At 40.8% G+C, this 23,012-nt stretch overlaps 1 protein-coding gene across 4 annotated transcripts in view; it reads left to right on the top strand.

Moving 5' to 3' along the window:
• mkxa (mohawk homeobox a) overlaps positions 1 to 23,012 on the top strand; it is a 42,939-nt gene that overhangs the window by 17,077 nt on the left and 2,850 nt on the right. The window lies entirely within an intron of this gene.

Genomic DNA, 23,012 nt, shown 5'->3' with positions numbered 1-23,012 from the left:
CCACCAGAAGCATCCATTTCCTCAGGAATCTCTGTAGTTCAATCCATGTAGATTGATGTTTTTGAGCTCAGTCGGTAATTTTGGCTCGATTTAGAGAAACAGACTTCGTAGCGTACCAGTGGCTCTTTCCCAACACGTCAGGTCAAGCTGTGTCTCGATTTCACCACAGAGACATCAAGGATTCAGAGAGAACTGAAATCACAGATGTACTCAAGTAATAATGAAGAATAGCTGCATTTTCTCTGCATTTTAAAATAAATCCTGTAAAATTGTGTACACACAGCTGGATTACTGTCCTAGTGAGGGCTCTTCAATGGACCCGAATAATAGCTGGTGTGAAGGTCACTGAGGTTATACTTGTGGTAGTTTGGAAATATGCACTATATGAACAGAGCGTAATATTGCTATGTTCTTCTTTTTGCATAATCCAATTTTACATTGAGTCTTCATTTGCTCTTATAATAAGCTCAACTCTTCTCAAAAGATGTTCTAGTAGATTTTGTGGAGATTCTAGGAGACTCATGTGGACACAAGGGTGTTAGTAAAGTCAGGGATTAATGAGGGTGAGGAAGTCTAGGGTAGAGGTCTAATGATTCATCGGTTTCGCCGATTATGCACCTTCGAAAGTTGATTGCTGGAAATCAACTATCCATAAATCCATATAGATAGTTTTTCCAGCTTCTGGTCCGCTGTCATTACAAGAGCGGCCTCTAGAGGCAAGTAACCATACAACGTGCTGTTTGTTTTTACACGCGAGACTGCGCGAAGCACAGAGAGTGCTATATTATATTTATTCAATATTCGTTACATCATTATATTTATTCATTAATATATTCACGTTTATTTTACTGAGCTCATTTTCATGATTCAGAACTTTATTTTTTATATTTTGAATAAAGTTCAGTAGTATTTCTACATGGAGTGTTACGTTTTTTTGTATTTATTTATTTTTTTATCCAGTATCAATCTTACAAACTATCGGTTGATTATCGATCAGGAAGTACAAATAGGGTTGGAGCTCTATAGCAGGAGATCTTCCACACCAACCCATGTAAAGCAGATCTTCATGGAGCTGGCTTTGTGCACAAAATGTCATGCTGGAACAGGTTTGAGTCTCCTAGTTCAAGTGAAAGGAAAATGCAATGCTCTTGCACCTGTTAACGTCTAATACAGTTGTGTGCCTTCAAGTTTCTTTGTGGAAGAACCTCATATGGCTGGTAAAGTCGTGTGTGTTCCATCACCTTTGTCCGTATTAATAATACATCAGAAGCTTATTGATATCAGTCCTTTCTCAGCCACTCATCAATTCATTTTCTTAAATCCTCCCAAATGTTTTTTTTTCCCTTCTTATCTCTGTCGTGTTTAATCTGAGGAGAAGAGACGTAGACACAACACCGTCTTGGGTTACACGCCTTCAAACCAGCCACAGTGCAACGAGCAGAAGATAGCTGTCAAAGCCCTGAAGGAGACGAGTGTCAGGGTCAGAGGGTTCACGTCGTGTCTCGTGGTACACTCGGTGTGAGATTCATGCTCACTGGCAGTAGCTCCTCTGAGTGTTACAGTAGCACTCGCTCTGCCTCACAGACTTATCGGATAGAATTCTGACAGCGGCGACATGTGGAAACTCGGATTTAACTCAAAATATTGACTTCATATCTCACATTTAGTATCTATCATCTCAAATCTACTTTTAACCCTGACTTCTTAACTTGATTTATTGTAAATGCTCAATGAAATGTAATACTTATTTTTACGACATTGTCTCGAATCAGCTTTACAGAATGTTAGAATTATAGGAACAAATTCACTTCTATTTAAATTCATGTGTATTTATCGCTGATGAGCTGATGACCTTTATGAGGAACCAGAAAGGAACCTTTAGAGGAACCAGACTCTAAGCCCTGGCTGACACCAAAAGTGTGATTATGAACCATTAAAAACATTAAAAACTTGAGTAATGTGCTTTCTACAGTCTTATACAGTCAGTTGTGGAGCCAGGATCTCCTGAGCAACTCATAAAATAGCTTAACATCTGAGATCATTATAGATTCAACACCAAAACACAGACTCCTCCATGCCAGGGTCTTGCAAATGTACAATGATGGAGAAACAGCAGTTGTGAATGGTTGTTTTTGAGTATTTTGAGTATTAAATGCCTACCTGCTATTTCAAAAGATTGACTTGGTTCCGTTATCTTATATTTCTCACTCCTTTTAGTAACCTTCACTCTTCTGGGAAGATGTTCCACTAGATTTTAGGGAGATTTGTTGAGACTCATTCAGTGGTTAAGGCATTGGAGTCTGGATTGGAAGGTCGTAAGTTTAAATCCTGGCACCAGGCTGCTACTGAAGGGCCCTTGAACGAGGCCCTCAACCCTCAACTGCTCAGTTGATCTGGATAAGTGCGTCTGCCAAATGGCATAAATGTCAATTTCATTGCTGAAGCATGACGTGATTCTGACGCATTGTTTTGACTGCAATTCCGAAAATGATAAAGTTCTGTTGATCCTGAGCCTGGAGGCTTAATAAGGTTCAGAGTGAACACGACACGGATGGAAAAAAATTAATCTTTCCACGACGAGTGCTAGCAAGACACCTGCTTGATCCAGATTTAGAGATCGACCCTGAATTGTAAAAAATAAAAGAGAGAAACCCATAAAAACGATAGAATGATTAAAAGGACATTAAAATTCACTGTTTTTTTCCTGGTGTGATGAGGAGAACAGGAGATGTCTTCAGCTTCAGGGACTTGCATCATTTCCTTTAAAGATATCACGTTCTGTCTCTCTCTCTTTCCTACTGGCATTTCAGAATATTCTCATACTGCAGGCATTCAGACGCTTACAGCAGGAGGCTGAAATTTCAGACCTGAACAGTGTGGCTTTTTTTTACAGCCTTCACTGTCTCTCTGTCTGTCTTAGCGCTCTCGGCTAGCACGAACACTAGCGCTTAGCGACTTCATGTGTGTGCGTGTGTGTGTGTGTGTGTGTGTGTGTGTGTGTGTGTGTGTGTGTGTGTGTGTGTGGATTATTATGCCTTTTTCATAAAAAAAAATAAATAAATAGATTTTCATTTGTGTGTTTCATTCAGAAATATGGTACCAAAAGTATTGGGACACCCGACTGTTTCTAGCCGTATGTGGTTCTTCTGAGCTGATGCTGGATCTGTGGTGATCACAAATGCTGAGCTCATAAAACTCGGAGCTACTAACCATATAGACTGTATAAGACTGCAGAAAGAACATCACTTATAATCTTATACTCCAGTAATCATGTTAGTTCTCACTGTCCAGTGTTCTGTATTGTTGAAAGATTTATGATCAAACTCTTGATGTCACCCAGATGAGGATGGGTTCCCCTTTTGAGTCTGGTTCCTCTCAAGGTTTCTTCCTCATAACATCTAAGGGGAGTTTTTCCTTGCCACAGTCGCCACGGCTTGCTCATCAGGGATAAATACACACACACACCATTCACCTTCACTGTTGATTTGTGTAAAGCTGCTTTGAGACAATGTCTTTTGTGAAAAGCGCTATACAAATAAACTTGACTTGATTCCTTCCTCAATCTGTTACAGCAAAGTTTCAGGCACACAATTGTATAGGACGTATTTGGATGCTGTAACATGACATTGTCCCTTTACTTGAACTAGAATCCTTAAAGCTGATCCAGCATGACAATGCACAATCCTGTGTACAAAGCCAGCTCCATGAAGATCTGCTTTACACAGGTTGGAGTGGAAGATCTCCTGCTATAGAGCTCTTTTAATATCCGCACACTTACACTGCAGGAAGTTTCTTAGGAACCTCGTTTCAACTCTTAAAAGCCAGTATCGAGGAGAGATAAGATTCAGATTGGTCACTGAGCAGCGTAAACATAGAAAAGACAATGAAATGCAAATAGCACTAAATATGATGCAAGCAAAGAAATACAGGAACCTCATCATGGAAGTGACAAGAATGTGTTTGAGTTCAGGAACGAAAATCTGGGAGCAGAGAAGTGCCACCTTCCAGAGCTTAACCGTATGCAACTGTATGGAGGAACTCCTCCTGAGTGAACCAAAAATCTATAAATTAAAACTAAAATGAAAAAGAGAACTCTGTTGGGAACGTCACTGAAAACCTGGAGCAGGAGAATTCCAGAGCACATGCCAGGGATTTTCTTTTAAATGACGCTTTAACGGGATATTAAATGCCTGGAATCTGGCTCTGTGTTTATCTTTCACCAGTGTGAGGGTTCAGGACGTCCTGTGTGAGCTGCTTGCTGTGTAATGCTACATAAAGTGTGTGTGTGTGTGTAAATTGTGAAGACCAGTTATAGAGAACTGGTTCTGGTGTTGGGTGGATCAAGTAGAGCAACAGAGTGTTTTCTATCTGCTTTTACTAGTTACCAGAACACACCGTGTGTGTAAATGTAAATGTGTATGTGTGTGTGTGTGTGTGTGTGTGTGTGTGTGTGTGTGTTAGAATGTGTGCATTGTGAGGACCGGTTATGGAGAACTGCTTCTGGTGTTGTGTGAATCATAGTGGAGCAATGGACTGTTTTCTATCTGCTTTTACTAGTCACCAGAACACCGTGTGTGTGTGTGTGTGTGTGTGTGTGTGTGTGTGTGTGTGTGTGTGTGTTCTCATGAACGTGTTCGTTAATACGGTGGACGTCATTAGAAATACCATCATGCTTGAGGAAGAATGAAATGCTTCAGATGGAAGACAGATGTGTCCAAGCACTCGGATTTTCTTAAAAGGAAATTGTAGTAGCTGAAAATGACCCCTTGTGTGTAAAAGCAGAAAAAAAACAGCTTCTTGGGGAGTCTAAGATTTAAGCCTTGCCGTTCGCCACCTGTTATGTGTCAATGAATCATAATGGCTTCATCCATCCATCATTATTTAGCGGCTAGAAAAACTGATGGGACGTTTGTTCGAGCCAACAGCAGTAAGCCATTTCCCTCGATTATAAAAGAAGAGGGGGTGCTATTTATAGAGCGCCGTTAGGTCATAATGAGAGCGTTTGAAATGAAACGAGATGGCCGGGACCCGTGAGATTACTCTTATTGTCTTGGAAGTCAGGATGGTTTTTTTTCCCGTTATAAGGAATTACATCTCGGGGCAGTGATGAGAACCGAGCGGAAAGAAAGCTAGAAAAGAAAACGCATGACATTTATACACTATACACTTTTTCAGACACCGGACCATAAAAATTAGCGTCCTGTTTGTAGATTCCATTTCACATGTAGATCCCAAATTGCTGTTCAGGGAAGACGTTCCATTAGATTTTGTGGACATTTGTTCAGACACAAGGGTGTTAGTTAACTCAGGTACTGATGGAGGTGAGGAGGCCTTCTAGTGTTCACATTCATCCTAATGTGTTTAACAGGGTTGAAGCTCTATAGCAGGAGATCTTCCATTACAACTCACAATTTCATGCTGCATCCAAAGACGTCTTTTACAATTGTGTGCATCCAACCATATAGCTGGAAAATCTGGAGTCCCAGTACTTTTGTCCATACAGTGTATCATGGTACGTTATGGTACGTTGTAGTTTCCAGCAGGGTTCTCCTGTTGTGCACTCTGTGTGTTTTACAACATGGAAAGAGCTTCTCAGTTGACATTAAGCAGAGACTGGAGGCAGAAGTATGTTAAATAAAAACAGTAATGTCTGACAAGATCTCCGAGACCCGTACGTGCCAGTCACTCACTTATAGCATACCAGAGTCTAATTCCCTTAAAAAAAAATCTCCTCTGGTAGACTGCAGCTCTGTAGTGATGTTCAGCACAGGTAAATTCACCTGAGACATGAATCCTCCACATGCAAGTGTGAAGAAGGAAGTGTGAGATTGGACATTAATACACTACAAGCTCTCTGCTTTAGATACATTTCCACAGAAGGAACCTTTCCAGGAATCCAGGAACTTTAGGTACACTGCCACTGTGGTTACTGTACCTCTTCGAGGAACTTTATCAGAAACTTTAGGAACTTCTGAACTTTTGGGTGCAATTCTATTGCTGGAAATGTTTCAGGAACGTGGGCAGTTTTCTGCACACATGCACTGAAACAACTGTTTCAGGATGCAGGAACTTTTGTGTATCTACAGCAAGAACCTTTTTTTTTATTTTTAAATCAAGCACATGGACATTGTCAGGAACTTTAGATACACTATTATTGTGGCACATTTTCAATGAACTTTCTCAAGAATTTTAGAAACTCAGGAACCTTTAAGTGCAGTTCCATTGTTGAAAATGTCAAGAACTTTAGGAACTCAGGAACCTATGTTGAAAACCTTTCAGGGACTTTGGTACTTTCCTGCAGACTTGCAATATAAGAACTCTTTCACAATGTAGAAGAAGAAATGTATATATATTTTTTTATCAAGCCAAAGCACATTGTCAGGAACTGTAGATACACTGCAATTATGGGCATATTCTTTTAGGGAACTTTGTCAGGAACCTTAGGCACTCAGGAACCTTTAAGTGCAATTCCATTGATGAAAACATTTCAGGAACTTAGATCCTTTTTGTACACATGCACTGCAAGAACTCTCAGGATGCAGTTTGTGGACCTTCAAAAAAAATCAACCCCAATTGTCAGGAATGTGAACTTTGTCAAGAGATCAAGAACCCAGGAAGTGTTTGTGTAGGGACTTTACAAACTCCGGAACCTTTAGGCACATTGTCAATGCTGGAAAGGTTCTCTGAAGTTTTGCACTGCAAGAACTTATTTAGGCCTTGAGAACTACGAAGCTAGCAGGAATTTTTTCCTGGAACTCTGGAACCGTGACCACATGGAACTCAGAGACTTTAGGTGTGTTTCTACTGTTGGAGTATTTTTGAGGGACCTAGAACTTGAGAAGCATCAAGCTACACAGTTGTTTTCAGGAAGCTGGGAACTTTGTCCGCAATTTGATGTGTTTCCACTGTAGGAACTTCTTAAGAAATGCTGGACCTTTTGGGTGTATTCTCACTGCAGGAACCTTTTCAACAAACTTGGAACTTTTTCAGAAATGTTGGCCTCGTTTTCACTGACCAATCGGGTTTCCCAAAAACGCAACCCAAGTGACCAGGCAATTAGAGCTCCATGAACTTCCTACGTAAGCACTAATAAAAATAATAACTTTTCTAATGGTGAGTAGGTTACTGATTGTAACTAAAACATCTTGGATTTAACTTTGAAATCAACTGGGTTACCTAAAAGATCCATGTACCCTGAAGATCTGATGTTCAAACTACTCATGCTGGAATATTGGGTAAACTCTAAATCAGTCCCTGAAGCTTCTTTATAAATACTAATGTCATTTTTACTTAGACAAGCATCACATGGGAAATGATGTAACCTTCTCACAACCTCCAGAGAACTCCTCCTGTCTTGGGTACCGCTAATGGGAAGCAGACACAGGTACTCAACCAGGGTACGCCAAATTCTGGCTTTCATTTCAGCCCCTGCGCCGGGTTGTGCTGCGCCATCCTGTGAAAAAAGGCTAACAGATGATGAGATGCACTCTCCCGAGATTACCACAGACACAAAGAGTTTCCATTTGGCTCAGGAGAAGATTACTAATTAGAAGACCGTGATTATAAAGTTGTTTACTTCTAATCACTCCAAGGTTTCTCCACGGCTGAAGTGCACCAAGCTCAAGCGGAGCTGGCAGTGGATCAGGCTAGTGATGGGCCAGAGATTTAGAGTTACCTGTGTACAGTCTGAAAGGGATTTAAGTGATAACACATCAGGGAAATGCTTTCAACATGACTCTCTCTCTCTCTCTCTCTCTCGCTCTCTCTCCCTCTCTCTCTGTCTTTGTCTCGTGTTTCTCAGACGCGAGAGTGGACAGATATCTGGCTGAGTCATAAGTCACGCTTTCCTCCGGTAGCATTAGGCTGCTGTTTAAAGTCTGCACGAAACTGATGGCTGTGATATGGTCTCATTCCTGCCCCCACAACATCGACCCGTCACCTGCAACGCTCATCTAATGCTCCTGATCGTCACTGGAGATGGTCTGAGAGAGAGGCACGAGAAAGTGCAAGCACACACATGTTTACATGAAACTCGGAGAGCAGAATGAATTTGACTTGTTTCTTAATTCAATTCTTTTTTATTTGTAGAGCACTTTTATCAATGGACATTGTTGCGAAGCAGCTTTACAGAGATAAACTGGTTATACAAAGAATGTATGTTTGTTCCTTAAAATCATCCCTAATGAGCACGCTCCCTCAAAACTCCCTGAGAAATCAAGAGCAAGAAACCTTGAGAACAACCTGACTTTAGTGGTGGACTTTTTTTTTTTTTATCTACTTAAGTAGCTTTTTCGCATATCTGTACTTTTACTAAAGTATTTCCATTTGGGAAAAGTTTAACTTTCACTTTACTACATTTTCAAGTCAAATATCTTACTACAGCGATCCACCATGAACTTGTTTTGATTGGCGCTTTGGTGGTATCTACTTAGCATCAACATACAGTTCAGTGTCAGTTCAACAGCAAGCAGAACATTTAGAGAGGAAGAAACTCCAGAATCGAACTCACCACAACACACGTGACTTTGTGCAATTAGTTTGAGTCATTCATATCATTCTATTAATAGATCAGTGTGCTGAGGGTCACATCAAGTCTTTACACATAAACTGAGGTGATTAAGTGAAGAATCTTGTGATAAAAATGATAATAGGAACATTATAGCCATAATAAATCAGTACTTTGGATCCTTAAGATACTTAAAACTTTTGTACTTTTTGCCCAAGTGAAAGTTTAAATAGAGCAATTTTACCTTTACTGCGGTCATATTTTACTGAGGGTCTATATGTACAGGGGCGAGAGTGATTAATGTGCAGAAGGTGCAGAAGGTAATAAGATGTGGTATTCACACTGATCATGCATAACTTTATAACATTCTATAGTGGTGTGGTGAAGTGAAGAACACTGATGATCTCTTCATCATGGCACCTGTTAGTGTGTGGATTTATGTATTAGGCAGCAGGTGAACATTTTGTCCTCAAAGTTGATGTTAGAAGCAGGAAAAATTGTCGAGCATAAGGCTTTGAGCGAGTCTAACAAATCGTGACGTCTAGACGTCTGGGTCAGAGCGTCTCCAAAACTGCAGCTCTTGTGGGATGTTCCTGGTCTGCAGTGGTCTATCAAAAGTGCTCCAAGGAAGGAACAGTGGTGAACCGGCGACAGGGTCGTGAGGGATGAGGCTCATTGATGCGCGTGAGGAGCGAAGGCTGGTCCGTGTGGTCCGATCCAACAGACGAGATCCTGTAACTCAAACCGATTTAGTTTAGCTTTAGTTTTGTCCTTTTGTTTTAGCAGCAAAAGGGGGACCAACACAATATTAGGCAGGTGGTCATAATGTTATGGCTGATTGGTGTATAGTAATATAGAGTATATCTGTGCAAACATTGTGCAGAAGATCCAAAAAAGAGGTGTTTTGCACATTAAATATTTGTTGCCCAAATTCAGCAGTCACATGCTAAATTGCATTTTAAGTGATTTTGCATTGTCATCTCCTCCCATGTGGCCCTGGCATGGTGTGTGTGTGTGTGTGTGTGTGTGTGTGTGTGTGTGTGTGTGTGTGTGTGTGTTGTTGATTAGTATGTTTACTGCCACTGATAAACACGGAGATGAGAGGATGTTTAAAGAGCTCCAGTCCTCTTATTATTCTTCGATCTTTCCACATTAACTTCTACTCAGAGTCGTGACCGCAACCGGCAGAAGCCTGTGATCTGCCTGGTTCTTAAATCGATGTCATTGCGTGTCATCTGGAGGAATCCTGACATGCTTAAGCGATGAGAAGGTTTCGTGTCTGTTCTTAATACGCTCAGAGAGGTTTAGGGGACGTGGTGGAGCAGCAGCAGTGTCCAGGCTTGATCCAGAGAGACACAATCCTAAAGACATGTTGGTAGGTGGATTAGTTACTCTACATTGTCTTTAGGTGGAAATGAGTGGTTGTGGTTGTGTGTGTGTGTGTGTGTCTGTGTGTGTGTTTGTTTGTGTGTGTGTGTGTGTGTGTGTGTGTGTGTTGTTGATTAGTATGTTTACTGCCACTGATAAACACGGAGATGAGAGGATGTTTAAAGAGCTCCAGTCCTCTTATTATTCTTCGATCTTTCCACATTAACTTCTACTCAGAGTCGTGACCGCAACCGGCAGAAGCCTGTGATCTGCCTGGTTCTTAAATCGATGTCATTGCGTGTCATCTGGAGGAATCCTGACATGCTTAAGCGATGAGAAGGTTTCGTGTCTGTTCTTAATACGCTCAGAGAGGTTTAGGGGGACGTGGTGGAGCAGCAGCAGTGTCCAGGCTTGATCCAGAGAGACACAATCCTAAAGACATGTTGGTAGGTGGATTAGTTACTCTACATTGTCTTTAGGTGGAAATGAGTGTGGTTGTGGTTGTGTGTGTGTGTGTGTGTGTCTGTGTGTGTGTTTGTTTGTGTGTGTGTGTGTGTGTGTGTGCGTGTGTGTGTGGGCGCACGCACACATGGTGCAGTTCAAGAAACAGGCATATCATACAAAGTGTTTTCCTGCCTTGCACACTGTATTTCCCCAGAACTAAAAAAAGAAAAAACTCCCTGAGACATCTTATGAAAGAATCCTTGAGAGGAACCAGACTCCAAATTAGAACCCATCCTCATCACCGAATATCCATTCATTACAGTTCATCATTGTTGAGGTGCTGTTCAGTGACAGGTGCTGAAACGCAGAACTGTTCACGCAAACTGTGGTCCTGAACCATTGGAATGAAATGGGCAGATCCGGAGAGCAACAAAGGGACATGAACACTGGTCAGTGGTACCTCAGGAGCATGTTTAACTCGATAGAAAAGTAAAGGGGTAACAAAGAGACGGAAATAAGTATCCTTATTATTACATTTATCTTCACTAGGAGACCCAAACGTGTTCCAGCATGACAGTGCCCCTGTGCACAACCCGATCTCCATGAAGATCTGCTTTACATGAGGTTGTAGTGGAAGTTCTCCTGCTAAAGAGCTGCTTATAAACCCTCTATTGAACCCCTTTGGGATGAATGTGAACGCTGACTGCACCCCAGGCCTCCACACATCTCCTACATCAGTACCTGACTTTAACACCCATGTTTCTGAATGAATCTCCTGAAATCGCCATAAGATCTAGTGAAACATATTCCCCAAAGAATAGACGTTATTATAACTGCAAATGTAGACTAAATGTGGAACAAAATGTCCAAAACAACACACACAAATCTTAAGGTTGGCTGCCAACAATCTTTTGGCCATATAGTGTATCTCACTGTAAATTTCCCTCACCAGCTTCCTTTGAGTTGCCACACTGGAGAATCCTTTCCCTAAAACATTTAACAAATTTCCCCTTTCAGAAAAACATCACCACGTCAAAAACGTGTATTTCTTCGTGTAATGAATTTATTGTTGGCTACATGGAAACCGGCAAACAAATTTCAGCGAATAAGCTGTTACTATAGAAACGAAAACGTGTTACAACTAAATCGACACTTTCTGACCAATCAGGATGAAAAACTCAACAATAAGAAGTTATAATTTCGCATAGACACCATAAGAGACTTGCAGAAAGGTGCTGAAATAAACATTGCTTGTCTGTCTGTCTATTTATCTATCTTCCTAGAACCTTCTCTTTATTTAGTGGACTTTCAGTACAGCTTCTAATAACAAGCCTTTTATTGTAACCTACCTGGAATGTCGCTTTAGAAAAGGTTGTATCGACCTGGGATTTGACTCCAATCGGTAAGCGAGGTCTAAATTATTCCAGATTTTTCCCCCTTTTCGGAGCAAGGAGCTGTAACTCGATGGCTGTAGCAAAGCAATGGTGAAATACATCCCCGAAGGCTGTAATGTATATTGCAGGTATTGTGTGTATATTCGGTGGATCAGACGGCTGTAATTCTTCCTGAAAAAACAATTCTCCCTGCACGCCCGTAAGTGACTTCTTTTGTTCTAAAAGCTATAGAGAGGCCGGGTCGATCGGAATTCACACCAGGGCAAATCTGCAATTTCCTTTTGCGCTTTTCTTTTCTCTTTTTCTCACAATACTGCCACTGTTTGCTCACGCTTTCTCGGTGCTTTCCAGCGAGCGCCCGAGCCCAGAACATGTCACCGCCGTCGACACAGCGAGACGCTGGAGATGAATGTGTCGAATGGGCCCCCGCAGGATTAAACAAGGACGGCAGGGCGAGATTTTTAGCGCTATGAAAGCTAGACAGCGCTGGGATCTGACGTGTCACTCGTGTCACGTAGAGCCTATCCGGTGAATTAGCCTTGTGATGTCATGACCTGATAAGCCTGAGTGTCTTTACCACGAGCGCAGTCTTACTCTTTTAATAAAGCCAATAGGATTAGGCTAAAAGAAATTGAGGAACGAATGAAGGGGAGGGATGGGTAGAAAGAACAAGAGATGGATTTGTTTGGAAAGGTCTACAGACGGATTCAAAGGAAACAAAAGACTTGAAGAGAGATGCAGAAGAAAAAGAAGTGGTGGGATGAGTGAGGAAGTGAGGCAGTCTGAAAATATAACCGAAAGAGTTATTGAGAGGAAAAAAAATAGTCGATCCTGGCGAAAATGAGAAAGACAGAACTGAGGTGGGGTTCACTAGACAGAGGACGGAGGAGGAAAAAAGGTGCGAGTGGGATTGATGAAGGGAGGGTGGAGAGGGTTGGCACGTCGACTTGGCAGCGGTGTAGGGATGGGAAGAGCCAACAGCTTAAGTTCATTCACAGACACTCCCTGGCATTATTAAAGAACACAGAGCATTTTTTTTTGTCTGTTTTCTGAAGTCTGAAAGTGTCTTCTACATTCTTCCTCCTTTATTTGAATACTGAAGGACCTGAGCATGTCTTTCTTTTTTTCTTTTTTTACCCGAGTGACACTGAGCGCTCGGAATGTGTTGTCGAGAGAAACCTGGTAGTAGTTTTAAGAGACTCTGGCGAGAACTGGAGCTTCCAATTTAATGCAGCAACAGAAGGGAAGGAACCCGAGGCTGAAAAGCCCGGCTTCTGATTTTCATCTGTGAAAGTAACACACGGGGAAAAAAACAATTAGGATGTATGGATGTACAGATCTTTTTATAATAAAAATGCAGACACATCAAATATTAGTGTTTGAGATTTAAGTTTGTAGCTAAAGAAATATCCCAATGTAATTAAGTTGGGTTTTTAACTCCAGAAATTAGTTAAATAATTACTATAAAACATTATTTAAATTCATTAATTAATTAAGAGTTAAAATAAATAGAAAGATATTAGATTTTATTATTTTATTTTATAAAATATTTTAATTTAATTTTTTATTTTATAAATAAACAACATATCTGATTGGGTTGATTCTTATTAATATATATATAAATATGAATTAATTAATAGATTTAAACCAAAAAAAAAAAAATCTATACTTTGTTTCGAAAACATTGTAAACATCAAAAAATTGCTCAATTATACTTTACTTTACTATAATTTACTTTCTTAGTAATACCAAACTGAATATATTATATTGACATATCACATCCCGACATCCGTAAGATTGCTATGTGCTTCTTTTTGAACATCCCTAATCACATTCAGTCTCCATTTGCTCTTATAAGCAGCTCCATTCTTCCTGGAAGATGTTCCACTAGATTTTGTGGAGATTTGTGCTCCTTCATACATGAGGTGAGGAGGCCTGGGGTTCAGTCAGCGTTCACATTCATTCCTTCATATTCAATAGGACTGATGGTCAGAGCTTTGTAGCAGGAGATCTTGAACTCAGGTACTTAGTGCATAGGAGCTTCTTCATGTTGGAACAGGTTTGGGTGAAAATTCCATACCAGCACATCCAAAAACACCATGCCATCTTCATCTACATTTTATGTTCTAAAGAAGTTGAGAAGGTGTCAGACTCTACTGAAAAGATTTTCATCTTTTGAGGTTTAAACATTAAGGCTTTTTGACTAATACTCCACATTCCGTTCACATTCTATCTCTATCTTCTCCATTCTGATCCACTGGAGAGGTAAATGAATGGATGGATGGGCAGGTTTGAGAAACTGTCAGACCTTGGGCACTTGAATCTAAAGCAGTCACGGTTGGAGAAGGGTGAGTGCAGGACCAGGCATGTGTCTGTAGGAATGTCTGCACAGACTCAGAGGTGGACTGTTCTTCAGCATACCCGTGCAGATCCACATGATTCTAATCCATGCATCATGATATTTTCATCCGTATCCGTTCCGAAATCAAAACACGTATTGTTGAGTCTCGCGAAACCCAAATTCTCAGCTTTTTCTCATTAGGCATTTCCCATTCTTAAAAATAAAATATGGGGGAAAAAATGACATTGTACAGGCAAAAATATTAAGACACCCACTATAGAGCTCTAGACCCTGGTGAGCATAAATGAATGTAAACCCTGACTGCACTTCTCACTTCCTCACCTTCATCACTACCTCCTTTACTAACACCCTTTAAGTTCAAGGAGCACAAATCCCTACAAAATCCAGTGGAACATCTTCGAAGTTGAAAGACATTAGATCAATGGTGCTTGTGGGTCCAAGTGAGTCCAGGTCATACCAGGCTGCCACTCCTGGGCCCTTGAGCAAGGCCCTTAACCTCCCGACGGGTGCTCTTTTGTGGGAATGGGGATAAAGTACTCTGCCATGGATGGTCCCAAGCACATCTGTGAAAGGAGGAGGGAGAGTTTTGGAGTAGCAACCCAACCCCGTCGAATTCTGAACATGAAACCTGGGAGATATCATCAGACATCATATTTGCCGTGCCCTCCACTTCAATCGGGAAAAAAATGTGTTCTTTTTTATTCTGAGACAGATACGGATTGAACAGATTAAACACGGATTGATTCCGATTCTCTGTCATTAAGCTAATGCTGTCAAATAACAAAAAAATTACTCAACTGGAAATATTTGCTGTTCAAGGAGAAGAAGAAGAAGAATTATGTTTTGACAGTCTATCTGTTGGCAGTTCCACTCCGAAATCTGCTTTTTTATGGCATCAGAAGAGCGAAAAAGCATATGAGTAAGACACGTTTCCCATTTTCTGTGTTTGAGTAATCACTGACTCACCTCTCACTCTGAAGCTTCGGAGTCTCTCCGTCAGCGTGAAGAAACCCCAGGGGGAAAAGAATGGATGTGCTCGAAGGGTTGGAGTGCGGTTAAAAATATGTTTACTGACACACATTTGGCGTGAACGATGTTGCCAGAGGTTTTATTTTTAAACATTGTAAACTAAATCTAAACATTTGAATCCAATCTGGGATTAGGAAGAAGATCTCTTTTGTAGGTGCATGAGAGCTCAGAAATGCGTTTAAGCTTCTTCTCAGGTGTTCAAATGTTTCTAATGTTTTAGGACTAACGAAACTTTAGAAAGGGGACATGGGACCTTAGTGATCAGGGGACATGGGCATTTATTAATGGACATGTGAGTTAAGTAATGAGGGGACATGGGAGTTTAGGTATAATAAGACATGGGTGATTAGTAAAGAGAGGGCATGAGGGCTTAGTGATGAAGGGACATGTGTGTTTAGTGATGAGGGGACAGGGGAGCTTAGTAATGAGGGGACATTAGGAATTTGTGTTAACGGGACATGTGGGCTTAGTGATTGGAGGACATGGGAGTTTAATAAGAAGGGCATGTGAGTTTAGTAATCAGGGAACATGGGGGCTTAATGATGGGACATTGGAGTTTAGTGATTAGGGGACATGGGTTTAGTGATAAGGGGACAAGAGTGTTTAGTGATGGCATGACATAGAAGCTTAGTGATGAAGGGATGCAGGATTAGTGATAAGTGGGGAGGGGGCTTAGTAAAGAGGGTACATGGGGGCTTAGTGAAGATGGGACATGGGAGCTTAGTGATGAGGGGACAGGGGAGCTAAGCAATGAAGGGGCATGGGGGTTTTGTAATTAGGGGATATGTGGGCTAAGTGATGAGAGGACATGGGAGTTTAGTGATGAGGGGATATGGGAGCTTAGTAATGAGGGGACATGTGGGCTTTATGATGAGGGGACATGGGAGCTTGATGAGGAGGGAACATGTGGGTTTACTAGTGAGCAGTCCTGGGGGCTTAGTGATGAACGAGACATGGAGGCTTAGTGAAGAGGAGACATAGGGGCTTAGTTAAGAGGGGGCATGGGGGCTTAGTGAAAAGAGGACGTGTGTTTTTACTTATGAGGGGACATGGGCATTAAGTGATGAATGCACATGTGGGATAAGTGATGAGGGGACATGGGAGTTTGGTAATGAGGGAACATGGAAGCTTATTGATGAGGGGACATTGGGGCTTAGTGATGGGACATGGGAGTTTAGTAATGAGGGGACATGGAATTAGTGATGAGGGGACATGAGGGATTAGTGATGGGGTGAGACAGGGCTCAGTGATTAGGGGATATGGGGGCTTAGTTGAAGCTTAGTTATGAGGGGACATGGAAGCTTAGTGATAAGGGGATGTTTGAGTTTAGTGATGAGGGGACATGGGGGCTTAGTGAAGAGGGGACATGGAAGCTTAGTGATTAAGGCACATGGAAGCATAGTGATAAGCGGATATTTGAGTTTAGTGATGAGGGGACATGGGGGCTTAGTGATAAGGGGACATGGAAGCTTAATAATTAGAAAGCATAGGGGGTTAGTGAAGAGGGAACATCATAATCTCTTTCTCCCCATGAAGAAGGGGTGAGTGGGCTGGAGCAATTGGGACCTGCTTTATAAAAAGTTCCTTTTCTCTGCAGGTTAACGGAGCAGCTTCCAGCTTCCCGGGTGTTCGTATAACACAGCCTGAGCATTGACACCCATTCACAGCCAGTAGCAAGCAGCAGAAATGTAGAAAGACGGAACCAGCACAATAGTAAAAGACTACAGTGATTTATGAAGGGTTTATAAATTTTTTTGGCAAGACTGCTGTTTTAAAAAATCTGAGTTTTAGATGTTTTAGGCAACAGAGTTTGGAAACTGCACCGAGGGTCTGTATGAAATTTTTCAGGTCTTTTTTTATTTTATTATGAGAATGCAAAGCTGTACAAATGAGAGTGCTGATGGGGATATATCCCCACAAGTGTGTGTTCATGGGTACACGGTAAGGATGTGTGTGTGTGTGTGTGTGTGTGTGTGTGTGTGTGTGTGTGTGTGTGTGTGTGTGCACCCTTATATTTAGACTTGTGAGTGTGTGTGTGTGTGTGTGTGTGTTGGGAAACAGTGCTTGATTGTGTTTATTGTGGACATGCCTTTAAGTAGAATTGTGTGTGTGTTCATGGTGGACATGCCCATTTAAGGAGACGTGTGTGTGTGTGTGTGTGTGTGTGTGTGTGTGTGTGTGTGTGTGTGTGTGTGTGTGTGTGTGTGTGGACATGCCCATTTAACATGACTTGTGTGTGTTGATTGTAGACATGCCCCTTTAAGAAGAATAGTGTGTGTGTGTGTGTGTGTGTGTGTGTGTGTGTGTGTGTGTGTGTGTGTGTGTGTGTGTTGATTGTGGACATGCCCATTTAAGATGACTTGTGTGCGTGTTGATTGTGGACATGCCCCTTTAAGGAGAATTGTGTGTGATGATGGTTGTGGACATGCCCCTTTAAGGAGAATTGTGTTTGTTGATTGTGGACATGCCCCTTTAAGTAGAATTGTGTGTGTTGATTGTGGACATTCCCCTTTTAAGAAGAATTGTGTGTGTGTTGATTGTGGACATGCCCATTTGAGATGACTTGTGTGCGTGTTGATTGTGGACATGCCGCTTTAAGGAGAATTGTGTGTGATGATGGTTGTGGACATGCCCCTTTAAGGAGAATTGTGTTTGTTGATTGTGGACATGCCGCTTTAAGGAAAACTGTGTGTGATGATGGTTGTGGACATGCCCCTTTAAGGAGAATTGTGTTTGTTGATTGTGGACATGCCCCTTTAAGTAGAATTGTGTGTGTTGATTGTGGACATTCACCTTTTAAGAAGAATTGTGTGCGTGTTGATTGTGGACATGCCACTTTAAGGACACTTGTGTGCGTGATGATTGTGGACATGCCCCTTTAAGAATAATTGTGTGCGTGTTGATTATATATACACACACCTATAATTATGTGTGTGTGTGTGTTTGTGTTTCAGTTGTAGACATGCCCCTTTAAGGAGTCTTGTGCACATGTTAATGGGGACACGCCGCCTTAAAGAATCTTGTGCACATGTCAAAGGGACACACCCCCTTATAGAGTGCCCATGCATTATGGAGACTAGTGCATGTAGGTTTATGGGGACATGCCTCTATAATAAGACTTGTGTGTATGTGTGTTGATGGGGACATGCCCCTTTACGGTGCATGTATGTTTTTGGGTACAGGCTCCTATAATAAGAATTGTGTGTGTATATGTGTTTATGGGGACACAGCCTTTCATGGAGACTTGTGTGTGTTGATGGGGACACGCCCCTTTAAGGAGACTTGTGTGTGTCCATTGTCGACATGCCTCTTGTTTCGATTATCTACACAACCCTTTAAAGAGACTTGTGTAGATTGGGACATACCCTTTTAGTGAGACTTGTGGGCGTGTTAATGGGGACACACCCCTTTAAGTCCACATAAAATGCCACAACATACTAAAAATACTTGCAGTAATAAATGCAGCTGACTGAATTGAAATAAAAGATAAAAACAGTTTGTATTATGATTAACGATATTAAAAAAATAAAAAGAACAGGGTTTTTTTCAGGCCAGTGTTTCAGTGTACTGTACATGACCACAGTTAAAACTCAGGTTCATTAGTTTGTGAACTACAGTTGACTCTGCCTTCACTATAAAAATGAATACAGGTAATGATAGTGATAGTGATAATGATCTTATCACCCTGTATGAGTCATGACCCAATAAAAGTCCTATTACTATCTGGCACCTGTACACACTGGACTGGAGAAATGATTGTTATTGTATTTTTTTATTTATAGCCAGGAAATGGCATTGCCTTTGTGAATACAGAGAAATTCCACTCATTCAAAAGGCTGCTTGGAAAAAGAAAATGAAAAAAACAACAAAACAATTATCATGGAGAGTATTTTTAAAGCTGTAAATGGCCTGTGAAACTGTGAAGTGAATTTCTTCATTTCTGACGCTGAACAGGTTTTGGATGTCCAGTTTCTCTGAGGTACAATGAAAGAGAAACAACTGGATTTATTTTGGCTGGATGGTGTACGAGTCTGCAAATCTCAATTTGTGGGAGCTGACATGGATTCAATTTATGAGGGGATGCCTTTAGTTTCAAAATAAAAAAGAAAATTGAATTCCTCCATGGCTATTAGTTTTTGGATGAATAACTCTTGATGCCTGGTATATGGTTTACTAATAGGGATCTTTCACACGAAAGATAACCGATAGTTTCAAAGAAGGTAGTCGTTTTGGTCTTATGGTGAAAGATGGCCTGTGAAAATTTGCTGAGACTTTAATATAAATATATAATATGTATATATCTATGTGTGCTTGCCTCAAGCTTCCTTTTCCAAAATTAGCATCCCAAGTTGGCCTTTTTTCTTCTTCCATATTCTCCTCCTATTCCACATGAAAATCACAATTGCCAAATCACAATTCCTCTTGCTCTAGCATGCTAATGCCGTTCTACACTAATATTGCATGCTGATGACATTTTATTCTTCTATGCTTACTTGCGTCATTTTATTATGTGTCTGTATCGTTATGCAGTCTACAGAAATCTTATACCAGTAGGGGGCTGTGTATTTCACCCCCCTGCCTTGAGTGGTGTTCTATCTGAATTAATCCACCTCTTAATCCCATCATTATGACGCCACGTCTGTAAAACGCATCAGTATTATAGAGCAGCTCATTAGAACAGAGCGTTGCATCACACACAGGAATCTCATACAGTGAGAATAAATGTCATCACTAAGGCAGGAAACTCAATGAACACAATTCAACACGTCTCCTTTCACTGTAGCCACAACTGCACCTCCACATACATCATCTGTAGCAGAAGCATCGATATTCACATCAGAGTCTGGGGTTTCCCTGAATTTCATGAATGTTTTTCATGACACAAAAAGTAGAAATAGTTTATGAAAAAAGCTTCACAACTCTTTTAAACCATTTGGGCTGACCTTTCCTCACGATGTCCAGCTTAAATCCACATAAATATATTTGAACTTGTGCAGTTTGCTACGGATGCGTTATGCGAGCTCTGACTCAAAAAAAGGAAACCAACCCCAGCCACTCTTAGTGCCGGTCCCAAGCCCGGATAAAGGGGGAGGGTTGCGTTAGGAAGGGCATCCAGCGTAAAAACGTGCCAAATCAAACATGCGGATGATCCGCTGTGGTGCCCCCTAATGGGAGAAGCCGAAAGAAAGTTTTTTTATGAATAATGAACATCTTGCCATGAAACTGTAGTAGCATGGGGCGGATTTTGTCGCCATTACAAACATCACATAAACAGGTATTTCCCAACTTATGATGATTCTATCATAATTTGGTTTAGTCTACCCAGGAGTCTTAAAGAATGGTGACCAGTAGGGGGTAGTATAATTGTTAATAATTTATTCAATTACAGTACATCATTTAGCAAAACGGAACAATTTACAGTACCATAATGTATAAACCACAATATATGTGGCAGTTTTGCGAGTGGAGGGCGGAGCAGAACGAAACGAGCGGTAAGAATCACACCTCTATCTGATGGGACTAAATATTGCGCTCTGTTTAGTGTCCGGCAACGGCGATATAAAGTTGATAGACGAGCTAAAATTGGGCTTTAAAACACAAATTACACATAAAACAAGTACGCGTACTCTGTTGACTGCTGGCGAGAGTAAGGCATCTCACATCCTGGAAGCGTCTCAACGTATCGTAAAGCATATACACTGTTTTTTTTGTCTGCTGCGTGAAACGTAATGCATTTTAACAGTTTTGTTGTATCACTATTGTTATCGTAAGATGAACCAATCATAAGTTCAACCATCGTGACTTGGGGACTGCCTGTATTTATTCTTTTGTTCTAACTCCTAGCATGTCAGTAGGTGTGTAGTGGATTGTTCTAGCATGAGCGTGACATTGATGGACAATACAAGCTTCTTTTAGCATTCGGTTTTCTTCCGAGTTTAAGTATAAACATCTACCCACGAAATACCTGCAGTCTTCCGCTTCCGTGATGCGTCATTGAGACAGAGTTTTCCTTAGTATTTGAACCAGCGAACAGTTTCCTCACAGTTCTTGCAAATCGAATTCTGCTGGTCGGAGTCTCGTGTTTATTTTCAGCCGAGAGTTTTATTTATCCTCGGGTGTGTGGACGTTGAGCTAGCATGGTGTTCAGTGGGTGTTTTGAATGGAGATGATTCAGGGTGTATTCTCTGTCTCTCTCTTTCTCTTTCTGTTGTTCTCCTAACTGACGATAACGTTTGCGCAGGGAACAAGTTTGCAGCATTTTGCGGGAGGGTTTTTCACGCCGTAAAAATGTGGTTTGGATTAGCTCGGAGTCGAAAAGGATCGTGAATTCTCCGACGAGTTGGAGACAGGACGGCTGATGATGATGATCATTGTTAACAATCGTCGGGCTCAGAGCTTTCACGCTGGAACGTGAAGATCGGTTGTTAAGTCACCTGCTGAAAGACGCAGAGGGAGCTGGAGATGATGGATAAGACGGTGTGAAAATGAGAAATCAAGATTTCCATCCAGGCAGCAGTAAATCTGTATGAGGATTCCATTAAATATACAAAAAACTAAACAAAACAAAAAACAGACATATATCTGTCGTGTTTTCAAGGTGGACATATTTGGTCCATGTATTTGGTGGAGAAGGTTATGAAGTTTTGTCTCCAGGATCATTTCCTAGTAGTGTAAAATCCCTGACTTTTAAGGCACTGGAACCACAGGAAATTTGGTAATCAGCCTCATATTGACCTGAGGCAGACTTGGCCTGGTACTGGTATGTGCTCTGAGACAGACTCTGCACATGTGCCATCTTTTTTGGCGGAGAAAAGGGGAGAAGAACGAGATTAGCAGCAACGCAAGCCAGGCTTTGGCTATGATTAGGTGCTGTTTGGCTCCTTTCGGGTCTGGCTAGCTTTCGAATGCTCCGTGCTGGAGTCCTGATCCAAGAGAGAGTAGAAGGGATGAATGAGAAGACGAGAACTGAGGTCTCCTGAGACGAGTTCATATTTTTCATCAGACGTTTGTAGGTTTGGGAAGGAAGATGCTCTGTTGGAACAGTTGGATAAAGCTTCAGCTACAGCTTCACATCTTCTCAGTGTGGCTACAGAGTGAAACTATACACTGCAAAAAAGAATTGCCTGAATCTAAGAAATAAATGCATGATTTAAGAAGATTCAGACTAGAAATAAGTCAAATCTGCCAGTGCAGTGAGATCATTCCACTTGGTAAGATTTCCTGAAATAAGAAAACATATCTAGTCTTCAGCAAAAAACTAAATGTCTGAAAATAAACATTAAAACACTTATTCCAAGAAAAAACAAGATTTAGTCTAGTCAACTCAAAAGTAGCTTGTTATATCTTTCTCTAATTATTTATCTCATTAATTATTTAATTATTTCTCTCAATTGTTAATTTCTCTTAATTTAAGAATCGTCATCATTATATCACTCTCTAAAAATGAGACACAATGAAGCATTTAAGCTAAAAACAAGATTACTATTACAATCAGAATCAGGAAAAGGACCTTTTTGACAACAAGTATGTTTTCACTTACAGAGTGACAGAAGCTTCCAGTTGCACATTTTTATGAAGGATAAATACAATGTAAAATAAATAAAATAACATTAAAGAAGTTGGATAAAAAGTGCTATTGCACATCTTTTAATAAAAAAATAAGTATTATTGCACAACAAATGCATAAATGAGTTTATTCTTTCACAATAAAAGCATTATTGCACTAATAAAATCGAGAGCACGGCTACATGCACATTGTCTAAAGTTTTTTATTCAATTAATCATTTATTCAATTATTTATTCGATTGTCTTTCGACACACAGTAGTTTTAATGCAAAAACAAAGCATTACTTGCTGCTTCTCGAAATACTTAAACTTATTGCAATATTAAACATTATTGAGTTTTTTT

Source organism: Silurus meridionalis, chromosome 7 (assembly GCF_014805685.1).
Source record: "Silurus meridionalis isolate SWU-2019-XX chromosome 7, ASM1480568v1, whole genome shotgun sequence".
NCBI classification, from domain to species: domain Eukaryota; kingdom Metazoa; phylum Chordata; class Actinopteri; order Siluriformes; family Siluridae; genus Silurus; species Silurus meridionalis.
Note: the sequence above shows the minus strand (reverse complement) of the source record. Positions and strands in the feature narration are given on the sequence as shown.